General features: G+C 35.6%; 1 protein-coding gene across 1 annotated transcript in view; it reads right to left on the bottom strand.

Annotated features, from left to right (window-relative positions):
* Nucleotides 1-19,121, bottom strand: part of LOC140169670 (vang-like protein 2) — a 190,505-nt gene that overhangs the window by 137,004 nt on the left and 34,380 nt on the right. Inside the window, exon 2 of the mRNA XM_072192956.1 lies at nt 3,401-3,474. The gene's annotated coding sequence lies outside the window, so the exon portion shown is untranslated. The remainder of the gene's footprint in view (nt 1-3,400; nt 3,475-19,121) is intronic.

The raw sequence follows: 19,121 nt of genomic DNA, 5'->3' as shown, positions 1-19,121 counted from the left end.
CAAAAGTGCGGGCACAGGTCTTGATTCCCCCAGACTGTTCTAAAATGTTGGACTCGCTTCACGCGCCATAATAGCTAATTACCAAATTTTCCCCCGATTAGGTGCATTTCCCCCAACTAACTGACAAAAGTGGGGGAGAATGTTCCCCCCAGTTCTTCCATCTGCGCCTGTCGTGTGTTAAACCATGCACGACTTGAGCGCAGTACGCCTACTACTTGGAATGACTCTACCATCTGGCAGCTCTGCAGTAAACAACATCATCAATCGTCTGCTCGGGTTAGATATACACGTTTGTGCTAATGTTTTCTAATCAGAAACGAGTCTCCGAGTATTTCTAATTTTTACTGGGGCCCGAGCACTGATGAAGACCTCAGCATCGCTGGATTTAGATGTTTTTGCTGACCTCGAACTTTTGCCATGTTCAAAGACTTTTGTCTGACACGGCGTTTATTTTATAGACCTATTGGTCTAACGGCTCGCATCCAAACACTTTACTTGGAAAACCACTTTTATTCCCCCCAGTTCCCCTTTTTGAACGCCACTGCATCCTAACAAAAGAACAGTGACAAAATTGGGCAGTTAAGGATTTCCAATAGTATAAACCCAGATTGATCAGACGATTAAGGAATTAAGGAATTACAAGTCTCTGATCTAAATCAAAATTAGGCAAAAAAAAAAAGGTTTGTCTCAAAGCTCATGAGAAATTTAAAAACAAATGCGAAATGCGATTGTTTTTTTTGGTTTTTTTATTCCCGACTTTTTTCATGGTATTTTGAGAAAAAAAGTTCCGGAAAAAACTATAAAAAATGGTTTTTTTTGAAATAAAAAAAATTTGTGCATTTCTTTTTTGTCAAATCGTGCGATTTTACAAACGCGCGCGCAAGCTTTGAGACAAACCTTTTGGGGGGGGCCTTGGTCTTTGATGGACTTCACATATGAATCCACACGGAATGGGCAGGATTACATATGGAATTCAATGGGATAAAGAATCAGGATACCGTGGAATTGGATTTGAAATGCCTTCATCCTCAGCGGAGCTACCAGTTTGGGGTGTTTAAATTAATTATGTGTCATTCCATCACAGCTTCGGATCTGATTCCCTGATCGGATTTCATCAGGTTTAAATTTTCACAGATCTCAGATAAAAAAATGCAAGATATCTTAGATGCAGCAAAAGGATGACTAATGCTGATAAGCATATAAGTGTTGGAATTTGTTGTTAATTTGGAGTGAGATAGTATGGGATAGGGAAAGGGTGTGTCAATCATGGCTGCCAAACATTGTCAGCCTTAATCGCAGGCCAAATCAGCACCCAGCATTACCCAATTTATTAAAGTACTTTCTATATAGGATAAGGATTAATGTCACCCATTTTTTTTCTCTCAACAAGTGGTTTCTGTGTGACAGAAAATGATCAAAAATTGCAGAGAAAACCATTAACACTCGCCCAGTTGGGCTACCATATCCAGTGCCAGCGCCATGGGGGCATGGTTGGCAAATGCCCCCCAGTTCACCCACCCCCAGTAAAACCCAAAATTCACTTCCCCAAAAAAAAAAAATCCTGGCACCGTCACTGACCATATCACAGATAGAGTATGAAGGTAAAGAACTTCTCAAAAACATCAAATAAACTTGTCATACAGCTTCCTCTTATTGACAATGGTATTCTGGATTGGGTTTGTTTTGGAGTGTTTTTAAGGGGTCCTCCGTTCATTTTTCAGATTACAAGATGATATTCTGGTATTTGCTTTTACTTGGCCAATTATCCAGACTACAATGTCAGTGAGATTCAAAATATAAAAAAAAACCAGCTAAGATGAGTAACGTGTTAAGGAATGCAGATACGGGTGAGATCCAAAGAGGGACAAGGTGCTATGCTCATCATCAGCGATGTAGGAATGGGGGCAATGAAAGACACAAATGAATTAATAAACCAATCAATCAATCAACTTGTTAATCAATCAATTAATCATTCATCATCATATATCTCCAGATAATGAAGTTCATTGACCCAGTGATGATGCATGGATTCCATGACAAGATACCTGGGATATTTTAATCGCTAAATTTTTGTCGCAATTTTATTATTCACTCCATTAAAAGCGGCAAATTTGTGGCTAAATACCATTAATACAATCGATACTACCGCTACGCCAAGTTCACAAAAATCCAAAAATGACATCATATCAATTAAGAAAAAGTAGTTACTAAACAACCTGTAGCATCTAAATTAGTGAAAATTTCTTCTTGCAAAAAAATAAGTACATGTCCGGTAGATGCCGGTACTCATTATAGCATACACTCAGACTTTACCCATCTAATATGACCATCTGCATCATTGTCATCATCATCACTCTCACAATATGACAATCATCCTACTTGAGAGCCATATATCATATGAGCACTGGCTGCCTCAAGTTTGATCAGATTTTGCTTAATTTAAATCACATGATTTTTGTTCAAAAAAATCATTGATTTAAATCAACTTGTTCATTTGTTCCCGTTTTTGAAAAATTAATTTCTTTCTTAAATTGACTGTTTTACTTCATTCCTAATGCTTATACAACTTTTGGATACAATTTTTACAATTAACTATGATGTGATTTTATTTACCGGGATAATGCTAAAAAATCATTTTCAGGTTTTTCCAAATGATGTTACCAAATTTTTTCTTTGTAATTTTCACATGTAAAAACATGTTTTGATTTTTTGTAAATATCTGATATTATTGCACAAAAAATAGAAAAAAATCTATTTAAAAAAAAAATCGGAGCAATTACTGAATAGAGTGCAACTCTACTAGTCTTATACCCAACCCTAAAACCTAACCCTATAAACTCCGTAAACGAGGACTGGACTCAAGTCTAGCAAGTTGCACCCTATTCGGTAATTGTACCAAAAAATTAGATTTAAATTTTTTAAATCCAGATTTTTTTATTTTTTTAATAAATCAAAAAAATCAGCAACCCTGAGTTTGATTTCAAAATTGCATTTGCAGACTGCAGAGGATTCCAAAACTTTGCAAATGTTTATCTCAAAAGAAGTTGAGTTTGACCAGCAGATGATAAAGGCTCCTGGAAGCATCTCAAGTCCTACTACTCCTCAGACTTGACACCCAAACAGTGCAAAATATATTATATGACAAAGGGCAGCTATTGCACATTTGTTTTTTGCGCTCACATGACAATTTGTGATGCCTATAATACACACACGTTTGACAACTTTTACTTACAAAACACACAGACACCTTCGACATAATTCCCAACCAAATTTGACATCTTTCACTCTAATCCCACACAAAAAAATTGTCAAGTTTGACATATTTTGTTACATCTTGTCTATTCCAAAACATGGTTTGCAGGCTTCTTTTGACAGCTTAATACCATCCAGTGAGACTTACCAATAATGTAGCAGCGCTGATGTGCAGGAATCTGGAAAATGGTGCCACGTCCTTGTTTTACTATTCCCTCGGTTCTGGTGGGATGAAAAAGAAAGTTACAAAAAGTTGGGATTAGATTTATATTCTAAAAAATAAAAATATTAACAGTGACAGTCTTTCTGTCAAGTGATGAAGTGTTTTGTATTCACAAACCAAAAGCCGGACCACTCTCCTTCATCTCATATTAACAGATAAAATAATAAGATACCCTATCGACACTGGAAAAAAACTCTGGAGACAGTAAAAAGGTGAGCATAAACAGTGCTCATAAAGATTGCACTACTCTTCTAAAAATAGACCCATAAATTGCGATTACCAATATATGTCTTTCTTCTATGAGAGAAAAAGATGTTAAAAGAAAAAGCAAATAACATTAGCACATGTCAGTAAATCTGCACCACTCTTCTGAAAATAGACCCAATTATTTTGGAAATGCAAGTTCCAAAATTTACAAACTACAACACCATCACACTACCAATCCAAATAAGTTCTTCCTCCTGTAAGAAAGGAAAAGGAAGTACAGTGAGCACCAGCAGCACATGTCAGCATAATCTGTACCACTCTTCTAAAAATAGACAATAATTTTGGAAACGCAGGTTCCAAAATGTACAAACGAAAACACCGTCACTTCACCCATCCAAATATTTCTTCCTGCAGTGAAAAAACATCATCCTTTCATTAATGTGTCTGCCGTAAATTTCTCCACATTAAAGAATGACAAGCCAAGCTTGCTTTTCTTGGGGCAAAAAATCACATAATTCATTCATTATTATAGCAAAAAAAAAGAAATATTACAGAGCAAAGAAGAAGAAGAAATTTTTCTCAACACATTAAACAACCAGGTGCAACAATGCTGCTGGCCATGGAAAGTTCATACCATACACCAAAGAGGTTGTCTACATGACACTTGTGAATATGGAACAATCTGGTCTGAACCCACATCATTCAAAATCTGCCACAAACAACCCATAATTTACAAATTTTGTGCATGAAGACCCTAGTCCCCTCTAAAAATTATTCACCATCAACCCCCTCTCATACGAAGCTGGTATTGTTCAGTAAGACCCTCTTTTTCATATTCAAAATGAGATGATTTTGTTTCCAATTAAAATATGTTTATTTTTGGTCCTATAATTTGCCATGCCTTCCCCATCAATTTGTAAAGACAAACTGCTTTGATCTATGAGATTTCCTTTCCATTGCAAATAAGTTTTCTAAAATTACCACCACATCTGAAGAAAAATGACAATTCAATGACCCTGCTACTCCACCCAAATCCAAGCCTACATAATCTAAATCAATCTGAGCCTGGACCACTTACATAATATCCTCAATATTTTGTGATAATTGAAAGTGACAGTGAAGTGATCAGATAAAACATACATTTTTGATACCTTTATAATGACACCTTTGCCCGCAATCCGAACACCGCATTTCCGACGGAGCATTATGTTTTCAAACCATACTAGTCATCATACCGATGGCTCCTTAACCCCTTGTATGTGGAACACAGATGCATTTAACAAGAGAATAATTCTAACATCAACTTTCACAAATTTCACATCGAGAATTTATAAAACCATATGTAAATGTATACCGATGTCTGATGCATTTACATGAGTACACACATGCCTAGTACTGTCCCAATGGTTCTCACAATAAACTTTCTTTGTACATAGAACGCCATGATCAAAGTACTCGAAAACCTTAAACACTGCACAGGAAAGTACATTTTTTAAGCCCCCTATATTTCTTGAGGCGTTCTTCTCTACCAGGGGTAATTTTGAACTCATTACGCTTCAGTCAATTCTTTATCACTTCTATCTAAAAATTCCTTCACATGATCATATTCTGGTATTCCTGTGATTTAAAAATTCATACAGAAAAATGTGCAATTTTAATCACATTTTACTCATGAATGACTCTTTTATATTATTATCCCAAGTTCATGTTGTAAGCTTCAACTTTGATAGAACAATTCAAAATGAGTACAGTGTCTTTAATTAATTTAAGTCCTCCTTCTGAATCTTCTTACAAAACAAAAAGTAGGTTTTATTTAAATATTTTACATTCAAATTTGTTACTAATTTTCCTCTGGCTATACCCACTTAAATATTCATTTTTTTTTGCTTTATTGAAACACAAGTAATATCACACTAGAAACAAGGCGGTTCTCGAACCACGAGTCTCGCCTGCTTTTGTGACCGCCTGCTTTTGCGATAACTGTTGGTAGAGAGGTAAATTAATTTGGCGGTTATCGGCTGGGCACGATTATCTGGCCGATGGTAACTGTACCCACCAAGTTTCATGCCCATGCAACAGTTTTTACTAATATGACCTCAGATGACCCCGGGTGGCCCTGAAATGACCTAAAATTTTGGCTCTAAATGTTGACTGTACCTCTCGTGCTAAGTTTCATGCCCATACGACAGTTTTTACTAATTTGACCTCAGATGACCCCTGGTGGCCTCGAAATGACCTTCCAAAAATTTGGCTTTAAATGTTGACTGTACCCATCAAGTTTCATGCCCATACGAAGTTTTTACTAATTTGTCCTCAGATGACCCCTGGTGACTCGAAATTACCTTCCAAATATTTGGCTTTAAATGTTGACTGTACCCACCAAGTTCCATGTCCATCCAACAGTTTTTACTAATTTGACCTCAGATGACCCCGAAATGACCTTCCAAAAATTTGGCTTGAAATGTTGACTGTACCCACCAAGTTTCATGTCCATACGACAGTTTTTACTAATTTGACCTCAGATGACCCCTGGTGACCCCAAAATGACCTTCAAAAATTTGGCTTTAAATGTTGACTGTACCCACCAAGTTTCATGTCCATACGACAGTTTTACTAATTTGACCTCAGATGACCCCTGGTGACCCCAAAATGACCTTCCAAAATTTGGCTTTAAATGATGACTGTACCCACCAAGTTTCATGCCCATACGAGTTTTTAATAACTTGACCTCAGATGACCCATGAGTGACCTCGAATGACCCCGTAATGACCTTCCAAAAATTTGGCAAAACCAAAGAACTATTTCATCAAAGTAATAAATCAAAACAGAAAGATGCTTCCTTTACGAGTTATCACTCATTGAAAGTGCTACTTTGCTATACTTTACATGGAAAGCGACTATCTTAACGTCGTCATATTTCCTTAATTACATGACCGATCAAGCTGTTATTGGGATATGTGATGCACAGTTGAAAATTAATTGTTAAAAGATTTGGTGACCTCAGTTGACCTTTGACCTTGTATGTGACCTTTGACCTCACGAAATTGGAAAAAGTATGTTGCGCTGAAAAATCAAATTTGGCAATACCAAAGAACTATTTCATCAAATAAATCAAAACAGAAAGATGCTTCCTTTACGAGTTATCACTCATTGAAAGTGCTATACTTTACAAAGAAAGCGACTATCTTAAAGTTGTCATATTTCCTTAAGTACATGACCGATCAAGCTGTTATTGGGATATGTGATGCACAGTTGAAATTTAATTATTAAAAGATTTGGTGACCTCAGTTCCCCTTTGACCTTGTATGTGACCTTTGACCTCATGAAAATCTAATCAGGTCGAGTACCTCTGGCCACGCAACTCCCCACCAAGTTACGCCACTGTACCCCATACGGATCTCCAGATAATCTGTTCACAAGGTATTTTGCTTATTACGCATATATTATGCAAATTAGGTACTTAATTACCATATTTTACGCTCAAAATCTAATCAGGTCGAGAACCTCTGGCCCCGCTACTCCTCACCAAGTTACGCCACTGTACCCCATACGGATCTCCAGATAAGCTGTTCACAAGGGTTTTTTGCTTGATACGCATCAAATACGCATAAATTATGCAAATTAGGTACTTAATTAGCATATTTTGCGCTGAAAATCTAATCAGGTCGAGAACATCTGGCCACGCTACTCCCCACCAAGTTACGTCACTGTACCCCATACGGATCTCCAGATAAGCTGTTCACAAGGTTTTTTTTTGCTTGATACGCATCAAATACGCATAAATTATGCAAATTAGGTACTTAATTAGCATATTTTGCGCTGAAAATCTAATCAGGTCGAGAACATCTGGCCACGCTTACTCCCCACCAAGTTACGCCACTGTACCCCATACGGATCTCCAGATAATCTGTTCACAAGGTATTTTGCTTATTACGCATAAATTATGCAAATTAGGTACTTACTTACCATATTTTGCGCTCAAAATCTAATCAGGTCGACACCCTCTGGTCATGCTACCCCTATAAAGTTTCATCATCATAGCACTTACGGTTCTCAAGATAACGCGCTCACAAGCTTTTTCCGAACACACACACGCACACACGCACACACCCCCACACACACACACACACGGACACACACACACCATAGTGATTACTAAGTCTCTCCCTGAACATTCAGGCGAGACAAAAAGCAGTGAGTATCCTACAAATTCTACAATTACAACATAATGATCATACATTCTGTTGATTTTTTTATTTAGAAAACAAGATCTAAAAAAAGATTTCATCTTGGATGTTTTAAGAAGTTAGAATGCTGTGAACTGCTATGTAATTCAGAAGCAAAATATAGTGTGCTTTTGCTCAAATGTATTTATATTCCAACTACAAAAGCATGATTGTATATTCAATAGACAGCATATCTCTAAAGTTGTAAATTATTTATGATGCTATCTTCAGTAGACAGCATATCTTTAAAATTGTAAATTATTTATGATGCTTTCTTCAGTAGATAGCATATCTCTTAAATTGTTAATTATTTTATGGTGCTTTCTTCAGTAGATAACATTTATCTATATCGTAAATTATGTTATGGTGCTATCTTCAGCAGATAACATTTGTCTAACATTGTAAATTATATAACAGTGTCATCTTCAGTAGATAGCATATCTAAAATGGTAAATTATTTATGATGCTATCTTCAGTAGATAGCATATCTAAAATGGTAAGTTATTTATGATGCTATCTTCAGTAGATAGCATATCTAAAATGATAAATTATTTATGATGCTATCTTCAGTACACACTAAAAACTACGGGGTTATATTTTCCGTGGTCATTTTGAATTGACCACGTTTGGGGTTGTTTTGACCCTTCAAGGGGGTTGTACTGTTTTAATTTGACCACATTCACGAGGTCATTTTAGCCACGACGAACGTGGTCAAAAACTTGGTGGTCATTTTGCCGATACCGTCGCGCATTGATATCAGTTTCAATCTTCCGCTTTGAAAATCTCAATTCATAAATGAGTTTAAACATGAGCTGCAATTAATGTTTGTTGATTAATAAATAAAACTAATTTTTTTTTTTTTTTACCCAATTTGTCAACTTTATAATGACTTGCATTTCGGAACTATTTGCACACACGGTGTGCATCGGCTCACGTGGTCACATCAGCGCGCGCCATATCTGTTCTGATTGTGCAGCTCAGCGGATTGTCATGTGTGCTTGTCTGCATGATGGAATATGAAAAGTTAGTTGAAAAGTGAGACTGCAAGGATGCATAGACCCTTGTCTATGCACGCAGATTCATTCCAATTTCATGCTGTCGTGGCTGGTGTCTTGGCTGCAGTTGTTATAAGCTTATATCATGTAAGCTTATAATACGTGAACTGTCATAGGCGATGACTGACTGTGTGTGAGTGTGATACACAGACGCATTTTGCAGTTTGCTGTTTATGTAATGCTTTCTCTGCAGAAACACACTTATGTCCTGGTGGGACCAGCATGACCATAGGCCTACTAAAAAATCCAAACAACCCCTAAATGTGGTTATTGAGTAACCCTATAAAACAACCCTTTCAAATGGGTCATTTCATTTGACCCCGAAATGAGGTCATTAAGTAACCCAATAAGGCAACCCTTTTGAAGGGTCATTTCATTTGACCCGAAATGTGGTAATATTTTGACCCCAATGGGGTTACTATTTGACCCAAATACGTAGTCATTGCAATGACCCCGACCAATGGGGTCAAAATGACCCCGTTAGTGGTATGGTGTTTAGTTGAGAACTATGCTGGGGTCAAAAATGACCCCGTTTGGGTCATTTTTTGACCCCATAGTTTTAAGTGTGTAGATAGCATATCTAAAATGGTAAATTATTTATGATGCTATCTTCAGTAGATAGCATATCTAAAATTGTAAATTATTTATGATGCTATCTTCAGTAGACAGCATATCTCTAAAATTGGAAATTATTTATGATGTATCTTCAATAGATAGCATTTCTGTAAAATGATAAATTATGTCATGGTGCTGTCTTTGGTAGATAGCATATCTCTAAAATTGTAAATTAAGTATGCTAAGTTATCCTCAGTAGCATAAAATTGTAAATTATCCTATGCTGCTATCTACAGTAGACAGCATATCTCTAAAATTTAAAATTATGCTATATATTATAAATGTTATCTTCAGTAGACAGCATATCTCTAAAGTTGTAACTTGTGCTATAATACTATCTTCAGTAGATAGCATTTCTCTAAAATTGTAAATTATGTTACTATACCTCATAAATATTTATTAGGTAATCCAGACATCTTATTGGTTAATAACGCCAGCGTCCGAGTTATTTTGCCAAGATTACCGATGGATAATAACAAGCGCATTTGACGTTTTATGAAACAAAATGTTATTTATGGAATGTTAAAAAGAACATTCGAATAATATAGGTCAAAATGTAGAGTGATTGAACAGAAATCCTCCAATAAAATCAGGTAAGCGAAATATTAAGCTTATTTAATACCATGCCGGCCGCACGTTGACTGGTGTGTAGCCTATTTTGACTTTTGTTTACGATTTTACCGTGATAGTGAAAATATTTATGAGGTATAGTAAAACAAATACAACATGTTTTATTTGGAAAGTAGTCAAAACTACTGGTCCCTCGGTGTTGGATGATTTGACTACTCCCCTCCGCTGACGCGTCGGGAAGTAGTCAAATCATCCAACACCGAGGGACCAGTAGTTTTGACTACTTCCCCTCAAAACATGTTGTACTTGTATACTATACATGTAATCCTATTTACAAATCAGTTGACAGCAAAATATTGTAAAGTATGCTATTTTCAGTAGAGAGGATAGCTCTAAAATGTTGAATTGTGTTATAATGTCATCTTCAGTAGATAGCTTTGTAAATTATGCTATGATGCTATCTTCAGTAGATATCATATAGAACTAGTATTGTAAATCATCAAACAACCAAGACATCTTTGCATTTTTAGCTTGCACACAGGTATGCATTCATTTCCATGGCTAACATGGCTCTACAGTAAAATTACGTCAATGTGTTTATTCAGTGTGAACTCATCAACGCATGCATGTTAAAGGTATTTCTTTACATCTAACTGCGATGCTATCTTCAGTAGATAACAAACCTCTGCAAAAACATCTAAATGTCACAGAATTAAAAAGCTGTTTTGTGTGATTTTGAACACCTTTTTTCACATATTTTCTGTTTGTGAGAACTTGTATACATATTCTGAACCTTTCTTTGATCATTGCATCAGGTTGCAGATGGCGCCTGTAGTGATCACAATTATAGCTTTTGGTTTTGACATTTTTGTCACATTTTGAGCAAAGTGAGATGGTAATAACAATAACAGTCTAATCATATAGAATACAACAGTCAAAATTAATTGGTAAATTTTCACAGGAAAATGTTCTGGACACGTGACACCCATGGGCGCAGACATATTAGCATTATGGAATGTGACCCCAAGCACAGTGGGTGGTCTATCAATGTATTTGAATCTGAAGAATTCCTCCTTTGATGCAAAATTATTAACTTGTCGCAAGTTAATAATATCATGGTCAGAGTTTCCGTAGATAAATATTTTTTTCCGTAGGTAGATATGTTTAAAATTACGTTTTGTTGATATTGTAAAGAAATTAGGATTGCATGATATTCAATAAATTTGCAATGCACAAATTTCTATTGAAATTGCGGCTAAGAATATTATTCCAATTCAAAATTACTAAGACTTGAATAGCGAGGTCACCGCCAGGAGTCAGAGATCAGGCTCAAGGTTACACTCACATTGATACGCATTGGTCACGTGTCCAGAAAATTTTCCTGTGAAAATATACCCATTAATGTTGACTGTACAATTGCAGATATGATATTATAGACTAATATACACATTTCTAAAAAAACTGCAGTGTGCTTCTTAAAAACATTGATCTTATAGGACACAAGTCAAGGACGCCAATCACATTTATATTTCCAAAGGTCTTGCTGTTCTTGAGCTACGACTAATAATATCAAAATAAAAATAATTGCATTTTTTGTTTACAAATTGTGTCCATCTGTCTGCACAGAATCCCTCTTTGGGAAAAAAAGATGGAAGATCGTAAAAGCTTTGAATAAATAAAACATTAATCAATAACTCATCACTGACTGTACTCAATTCACTATCAAGTTCAAGGTTGCTACTGTAAGCAGTAATTTTTCACAAAACTTTTTTCACACATCAATAAATTTCAATATTTTCTCTTGTTTTTTTATTTTGATGACTTTTGTTTTTTAACCAGATACACCTGTACAATTATGCACATGTAAATGAATTTCTTTGAACATGCTTAATTTTGTATACATCTTGAGGAATGAAAATTAAAAGCTTTAAAAAAACTACCGGTAACTTGCATGCAGTGTGTGCTGCAAATTATGGTTAATTTTAGATGTTTTATTTCAAGCCTTTTGCTCTTCCTTATTGGCATATTTTGAAAACATACACACACAAATACATGACTTTATATTCACCTGCACTGTCAGCTAATAATGTTACAAAATCAAAAACATACACAAAATTATAAATATACCAAACAGTGTGAAAATTCTCAATGTCATAAAAGTTGTTCCGTCAACAAAATAGAGAAAGGACAGTTGTGTGGTAAATGAAGTATATCTTCTAAATTAGTATGTTCTGATAACGAGATTCTAACAGTTTCGTTTTAATGATGGTTATGGTTTGTGCGTGCGATGGTATCATTAGGAAGTATCAGTTCCTGACAGTGAGGAAATAGGGTGGGCAAAATATATTGTCTTCAAGGAATAATCAGCGACTTGCTATCCTTAACTTTATAAAAATTAAGATATTTGCATTTCTGGAACATGCATACACTAGAATCCACAACATGCTCATCTATAAGGGCACAGTTCTTTAACCCCAATTTGTACATTCATTGAATGATCTTTGACAATTTGGGTACAAAAATTCATACTCTGCAACTTGAGGTCAAATTTTGCACTTTGATTGCATAATTGAGGTTATTGAACTATGCTATTGGGATGAGGCTATTGGGGTCCATAGTGATAGATGTGCTAATGAACTGCTGTAGTCTGTTTTGTCAGAAAATTTGGATTTTGCAGTGGTAGATTTGAATTGTGTGTGCTACAGTCTACTCTGAAGTACAAAGTACCGACGCGGACGCACACATTGTGCTGACTTTGAAGGCGCACTACCTGCAGCAGAGACGCAGCACTGCGCACTGTTTACACGCTGTATACGCGCATGTTGTCACTTAATTCGTACTTCAGAGTGGACATACTGTAACCTAATACCGCAAGATGTAGAAGGGCGATTTGAATCTGCCTGTGCTGCGAAATCCAACATGATGTTACTCTCAATTTGAGATGAGACACATGGACACACTGTAGGTAGGCTAATGTTACCCTCCGACCTGCCTTACAGGTATCAAATCAAAATTATTTAACTCTCATAACTTTCAATTTTATACAAATCTGAATAAGACTATTGATACTGTCTCTTCATGTAGAGGACAGATTCTCACAATATCAACCAATATGAAGTTTACATGATGAATTCAAATTTCTGTATGTTATCCAAACTGCAGGACTCTGTCAATCTTGTCACATGAATGCAATGTATACAATGTGCACTTCGAGAGTTCCATGTCTATACACACTTACTGCAAACAGACCTTTTCAAAACAAATGTCTAGTTCGGTCTCTGAAGACTCAAGTGTGTGGTTTACACATATGTACATTGCAAATAGAACTTTACCGAAACTGATGCATAGTGTAACCAAAATACACTCACAACTTCTACAAGATCATCTGCAAAATTTCAAAATATTACAAAATTCATCTCCTTTAGGAATAACAACTTCAAAGCAATGTCAATACAGACTTTTAAAGTGGCGAAAGGCGAAAGAATCCAGCAGAAAAATAGTTCAAAATCAGAAATCCTGAATTTGAGAGCCCATTTCAGACATTTCCATGCATTAAATTGCATTTCCAAGCTTTTTCAAGTAACATTGGCAACTGGAATTCCAGTCATTTTTAGAAAGCAAACTTGGAAATCCAGACATTTCTTTTATTGAAAAGTTACTCCTCTACAGGGGGTGTATACTTATTTTCTGGAATAGCCCATTGAGGAAATATCTTTATGGAAAAATATTGCCCTATTAGGTCTGAAAAATAACAACAATACATATTTGTTTTACCTGCACCCTGAGGCTCATTGCTACTATTACATTGCATGTACACAAACTCATCAAATAATGCCCCAGTAATAATCTCATCCAGACAGATATTGCCTCGAAAAAAACACTGATGCGCAATAACTCTTATCTTAAATCCCTGGAAATTCAATAAAATAAATACTAATATACAGCAGACGATATCAGTTGTATAGACATTAAATGATGAGATATATTTAATGTCTGTACTGTCTGTCTCTATTTCATTATTTAGTGCTCATGGAGACCGCATCTGATGGAATTTAAATTTATACATCTTTGCATTCGTGAGTGAATGTCATCTTGGTCGTAAAATGGAGACAGATAATTATGTATGCAGTTTTATTGCAGTTTTATTATTAAAGCAGAGATGTGGCTGGTCGGTACAGGAAAAATATACAAATTTGGTAAAAGCACCTCTACAGTAATTTGAAATACATTCATATTTTCTTCCTTTTTAGCAAATTTAAGGTTTTTGATTCAAACGAAACCACATTTACATCTATGTTTTTTAATTTAAAAAATAACAAGAAATTTCTCAGTTCTTGTCTTCTTGATGCAAAGCGTTAAACCTTGTGGCACGTTGTTGTAAAAAATGTTTTTTTGGTTTTTTTTTAAAGAAATGTTAAAAGAAATATTTTTTGAAAATAAGTAAATTTTTTAATTTCTTTTTTTTTAAATAAAAAATAGACCCCCGGCACCCAAGGTATGCTGGATGATCATACACACATCAACAGACTGTGCAGTAGCATGTGCAACGGATTGACACGCATTGCCGACATCGGCGCTGGTAGTTAATTCTCAATTGTTAGGTTCAAAATTAAAAGGGCCCATATCTGACAGTAAAAGCTAACATTTATAGTGGTGGTACTACACCCCTGATAAATTTTGTGACTAATTTTGCATTTTCTCAAAAATAACTACACACTGGTAACAAAAAGTTATTATAGGGGCAACAAATCAAATTACTTCACTGAAATTTCAGTGATTCAAGACAAGTGGTTCATTATTATATGTTAAGAAATGAGGTACATTCTAGCGGTACCACTTTTCTTATCATAAATAACGCATCGCTTGTCTTGAGTCACTGAAATTCCAGTGTAGTAACTGGATTCCTTGCCCCATAAAATACATAACTTTTGTTACCAGTGTGTTATTACTTTTTGAGAAAAATGCAAAAATAGTCACAAATTTATCAAGGGGTGTAGTACCCTACCCCCTTAATGGAAAATAAATACTAATCTTTTTTTATGGAATAATACAATATGGCTTTCTGGTACAAACCATATAATTTCTACTAATGTAAACATATCATATCTACATTGACTTGAAAAGTATAAACATACATTGCCATGTATTATTATCAAATACATTTATTAATCATTTATCATCAAATTCATCCATTTCAATTCATCATGACTAAAAAAATAACAAACTATGAATCATACAAGTAGTAATGGCACATTACTGCAGTGTACACTTTACACAGACGGTGAATTATTGTACTTCACGAACAAGTCAAAAACGATTTGAATGCGCATTCGAGTTCTTAATCCCATCAAATAATTAGCAACAAACAGGTTGTTGATAAACCCACCAGTTACTACCACACACACTATACCAGTTCATTTACGGCAAAAAACAGCGACACGGAACAGCTAAGTTGCCAAGCACTGCTACCGTTGTATCTCAGCGGTAATGACCCTGAGGCGCCGATGACTCAGCGAGCGTTTACGGTCCTATAACATCCACATCAATCTAGCTTTGATGCGTTGGAAAATTAACCCAGAGCACGTAGACACATTGCTTTCAGTCAACCTTCAATTTATTTTATTTTTTTCCTTCAAATTTTAAAAATGTTGTATATTTTTTATCTGCTTACAATTGGAATAAGCGTTAAATTATATTAAAATTAGTACAAAAATGGCCAGTATTGATTATATGGGTTTTTTTTAAATTGCCCTAGAAACCTGCTATCATTCTCATTATTTCAACTAATCTAATACATGCTTAAAGAGTTAATGCCAAGACCAGTTTTTCAACAAGTTACTGCTACTAACCATTACAATGATGAAAAGAATCCAAATTGTCAAATTTGTAACGTCAGATTCATCTTTTATCATCTCACAAAATGGTAGGGGCGAGGCTTGGGGGGAAGAGGTTGGAAAGGATGCTAGCATCATAATATGATGATGAAGAAGAGGATAACTTAATGGGCTCATTGGTATAACAAATTGGTTTCCAGGTCGGTCTTGAAAGATTTGATACCACTTGTTGCTAGTGGTGGTATAAATGGTATCATAAGATGAGGTCTAATTACTTGGTTAGGTGTAGCAACACAGATTGGATGATGGCATATTGGTGATCTTATGTTGGCAACAGGGGTGATGAATTCTGCACGCTAGTCCCACACTTTATAATATAATGAATTCTGTACAAAATCTTCAGATTTGTAATCATCCGGGTGCGTATGTAACTAGCCCAGTCGGAGAGGAAACAGGATCCAATAAGGTTTGATTTAACAATATTTTTTTCCTTCTTTCCAGATTGTCTCTGAAAAAATATTTTCAGGGGCTGGTCTGCTCCTCCCCTCCCAGCCACTTAAGAGTGCTGGTTATACATTTTCTTGCTCTGTTGTTTAAAAGGAAAATAACCCCTGTTATAGATGAGCAACAAAATACAATTTTCTACACAGTGGCATAGCGTCATAGGGGCACAGCTCCCCATTTGAAATGAAAATCACGCTTGTTGTCCTCCCTCATCAAATGCCTTGTCATCATCATCACCATCATCATCCCCATCATCATCCTCATCACCATCATCCTCATCATCACCATCATCCTCATCATCACCATCATCACCATCATCCTCATCATCACCATCATCATCATCATCACCATCATCCTCATCATCGTTCATCATCATAACCCCTCTCCGTTCATAATTTCTTCAAATAATAATTACCCAACTGAGGACAAAAAGGACAACATTTACCAGTTCCAATCCCTCTTAAAATTGACATTTTTATATTCATCAAGTACAAAATTTAATGCAAGGTTTGAGCCAGTTGATTAATTGGTCTATTCAGTAGAGTACTTCAAAAATGCACCTTTTAATGTCACTGCTATTAATAAAATGGAATCAATAATAAATGATGAGCCATGCTAATTACACCAATTAGCTAAAATAAATGACAACCATTAATTATAATCCCTCGACAATAACACAATTTATCATGCCCGGATACAAGTTATGTAATGCTAACATAATATTGACTTGGGTGAGAGCTAAATTGCATGAAAGTCACTCCCGCTTACTGGCAGAGTTGCCGGCACCATTATTTAGTAGCCTAAGTGGGTAGATTTTTGGAGATTTTCACCTGTTTTCTATCCTGTAGAAACCAAGGGTTATGAGAAAAATTGGGTGGATTTTAATCACTATCCACCACAATTTTGAGTAGGTTTTTGTAACATAATAAGAAACCAATGGTAAAGAGAAAAATTGGGTGATTTTAGGTGCTTTGACCTACAAGTTGCTAGGCAACACCTCTTACTGGTAGATGGAAAATGTCCAGTGTTTTGATAGGATTAAATATCTGCCTTACGTCAACAATACATGAACTATTACATTTCACTATCACAATTTGTCAATGTAAATGAGAATTCATTCTATTCCTATATGTCGATTGACAAATGTTTAAAGAAATTGAACTCTGAAGTAGCAGACTCATTAACTTTTTTATTTTTTATTTGTTTTTTTATTTAATATATAAATTGTTCTGTGTTTCAAGCCAACAGTGCTATCTACTGAAGATAGCAAGTGGCTTATACCAAGCCTCTGTGTGCACATTTATGACATCATTTAAAAGATACATAACAAATAGCCTTCTCTTCTCTGTCTGATATGGGGAAGGGTTACCACAAAAATATTACGGCAACAGCAGAACCCAATTTCATAGTCACTGACTGGTGAGAACAACCCACTGGATACTTCCTCTACTTGTTAATCAATCAATAAATTAGTCATTACAAACACTTGAAAATGTCAATTTATCCTTTTGACTACTCATCAGAAACCTATTAACTTAGTTCAATAAAAGCTATAAATGATATCACCATTTCAAAAACCCATCGTACCATGATACTTAAGCGGGCTTCAGACTCCAGTATTATGCACGTACAATATTGTATGTACAATATATACGTTATTTAATCTATTGCCATTCTATTTCCAGTAATGTTTAAGTTCTAACGAATGTTTGATGACGAAAAATCGATAATATGTTACATACAATATCTAGCAGAAATATATTATCGATTTTACGTCATCAAACATTCGTTAGAACTTAAACATTACTGAAATAGAATGGCAATAGATTAAATAACGTACATATATTGTACATACAATATTGTATGCATAATAAAAAGTCTGTATAGGGGAGAGCGGGAGTGTTCGCCTATTTTTTTTCTGACCAGCCTAGCGATGTCAATTTTAAGGTTAGGGATGACCTGATTAGCCCATGTGAAAGCCCTATGTCTTAGCTATATACGGCCCCAATCCCAGACCTATAGGCCTTACAATAGCAACAGGATAGAGCAAACAAAAAAGTTTTGCAAAGTGGCGAACTTGCCCCATATTGGGGCAGGTTCAGCCCATATGTGGGGTAAGTTCACCCTAATCACAAAAAAGGTTTAACATTGCATAACAATTACATATTCAATGCAAACATTTAGCAAGAGTATACAGGGCATTCATTCTCTTCTGGGGAATCACTAAATTTGTTGCAGGGGAAGGGTCAGGGTAAAATGTAGGGGTCCAAAGTGAGCTTAAACGTATCATGTTTACAACTTCGGGGAGAAATGGATTAGGACATAAACTGTGGTATGAGTAATACCGATATCACATAACTTAAAAAAAACCCATGTTTTTCAGTAGTTTTACATTGTTTAATGGTTTAATTATCAATATTTTGCATCATACGCTGATGGGGCAGGTTCGCCCTCCAGTTTGGGGGTAAGTCCGCCCGGGGAAGATATAGGGCGAACATGCCCCATCCTCAAAAGGGCAAACGAGCCCCTTGTGCACATATTTGTATTTTCTTCAGGGTATGCAAAACACAAATCGAATAAGGAGATTATAACTGCATTAAATCTTTGACAAATCCCATATGTTCCCAATACAGAT

Source organism: Amphiura filiformis, chromosome 14, assembly GCF_039555335.1.
Source record: "Amphiura filiformis chromosome 14, Afil_fr2py, whole genome shotgun sequence".
NCBI lineage: Eukaryota > Metazoa > Echinodermata > Ophiuroidea > Amphilepidida > Amphiuridae > Amphiura > Amphiura filiformis.
This window is presented reverse-complemented; position numbering and strand designations above follow the sequence as displayed.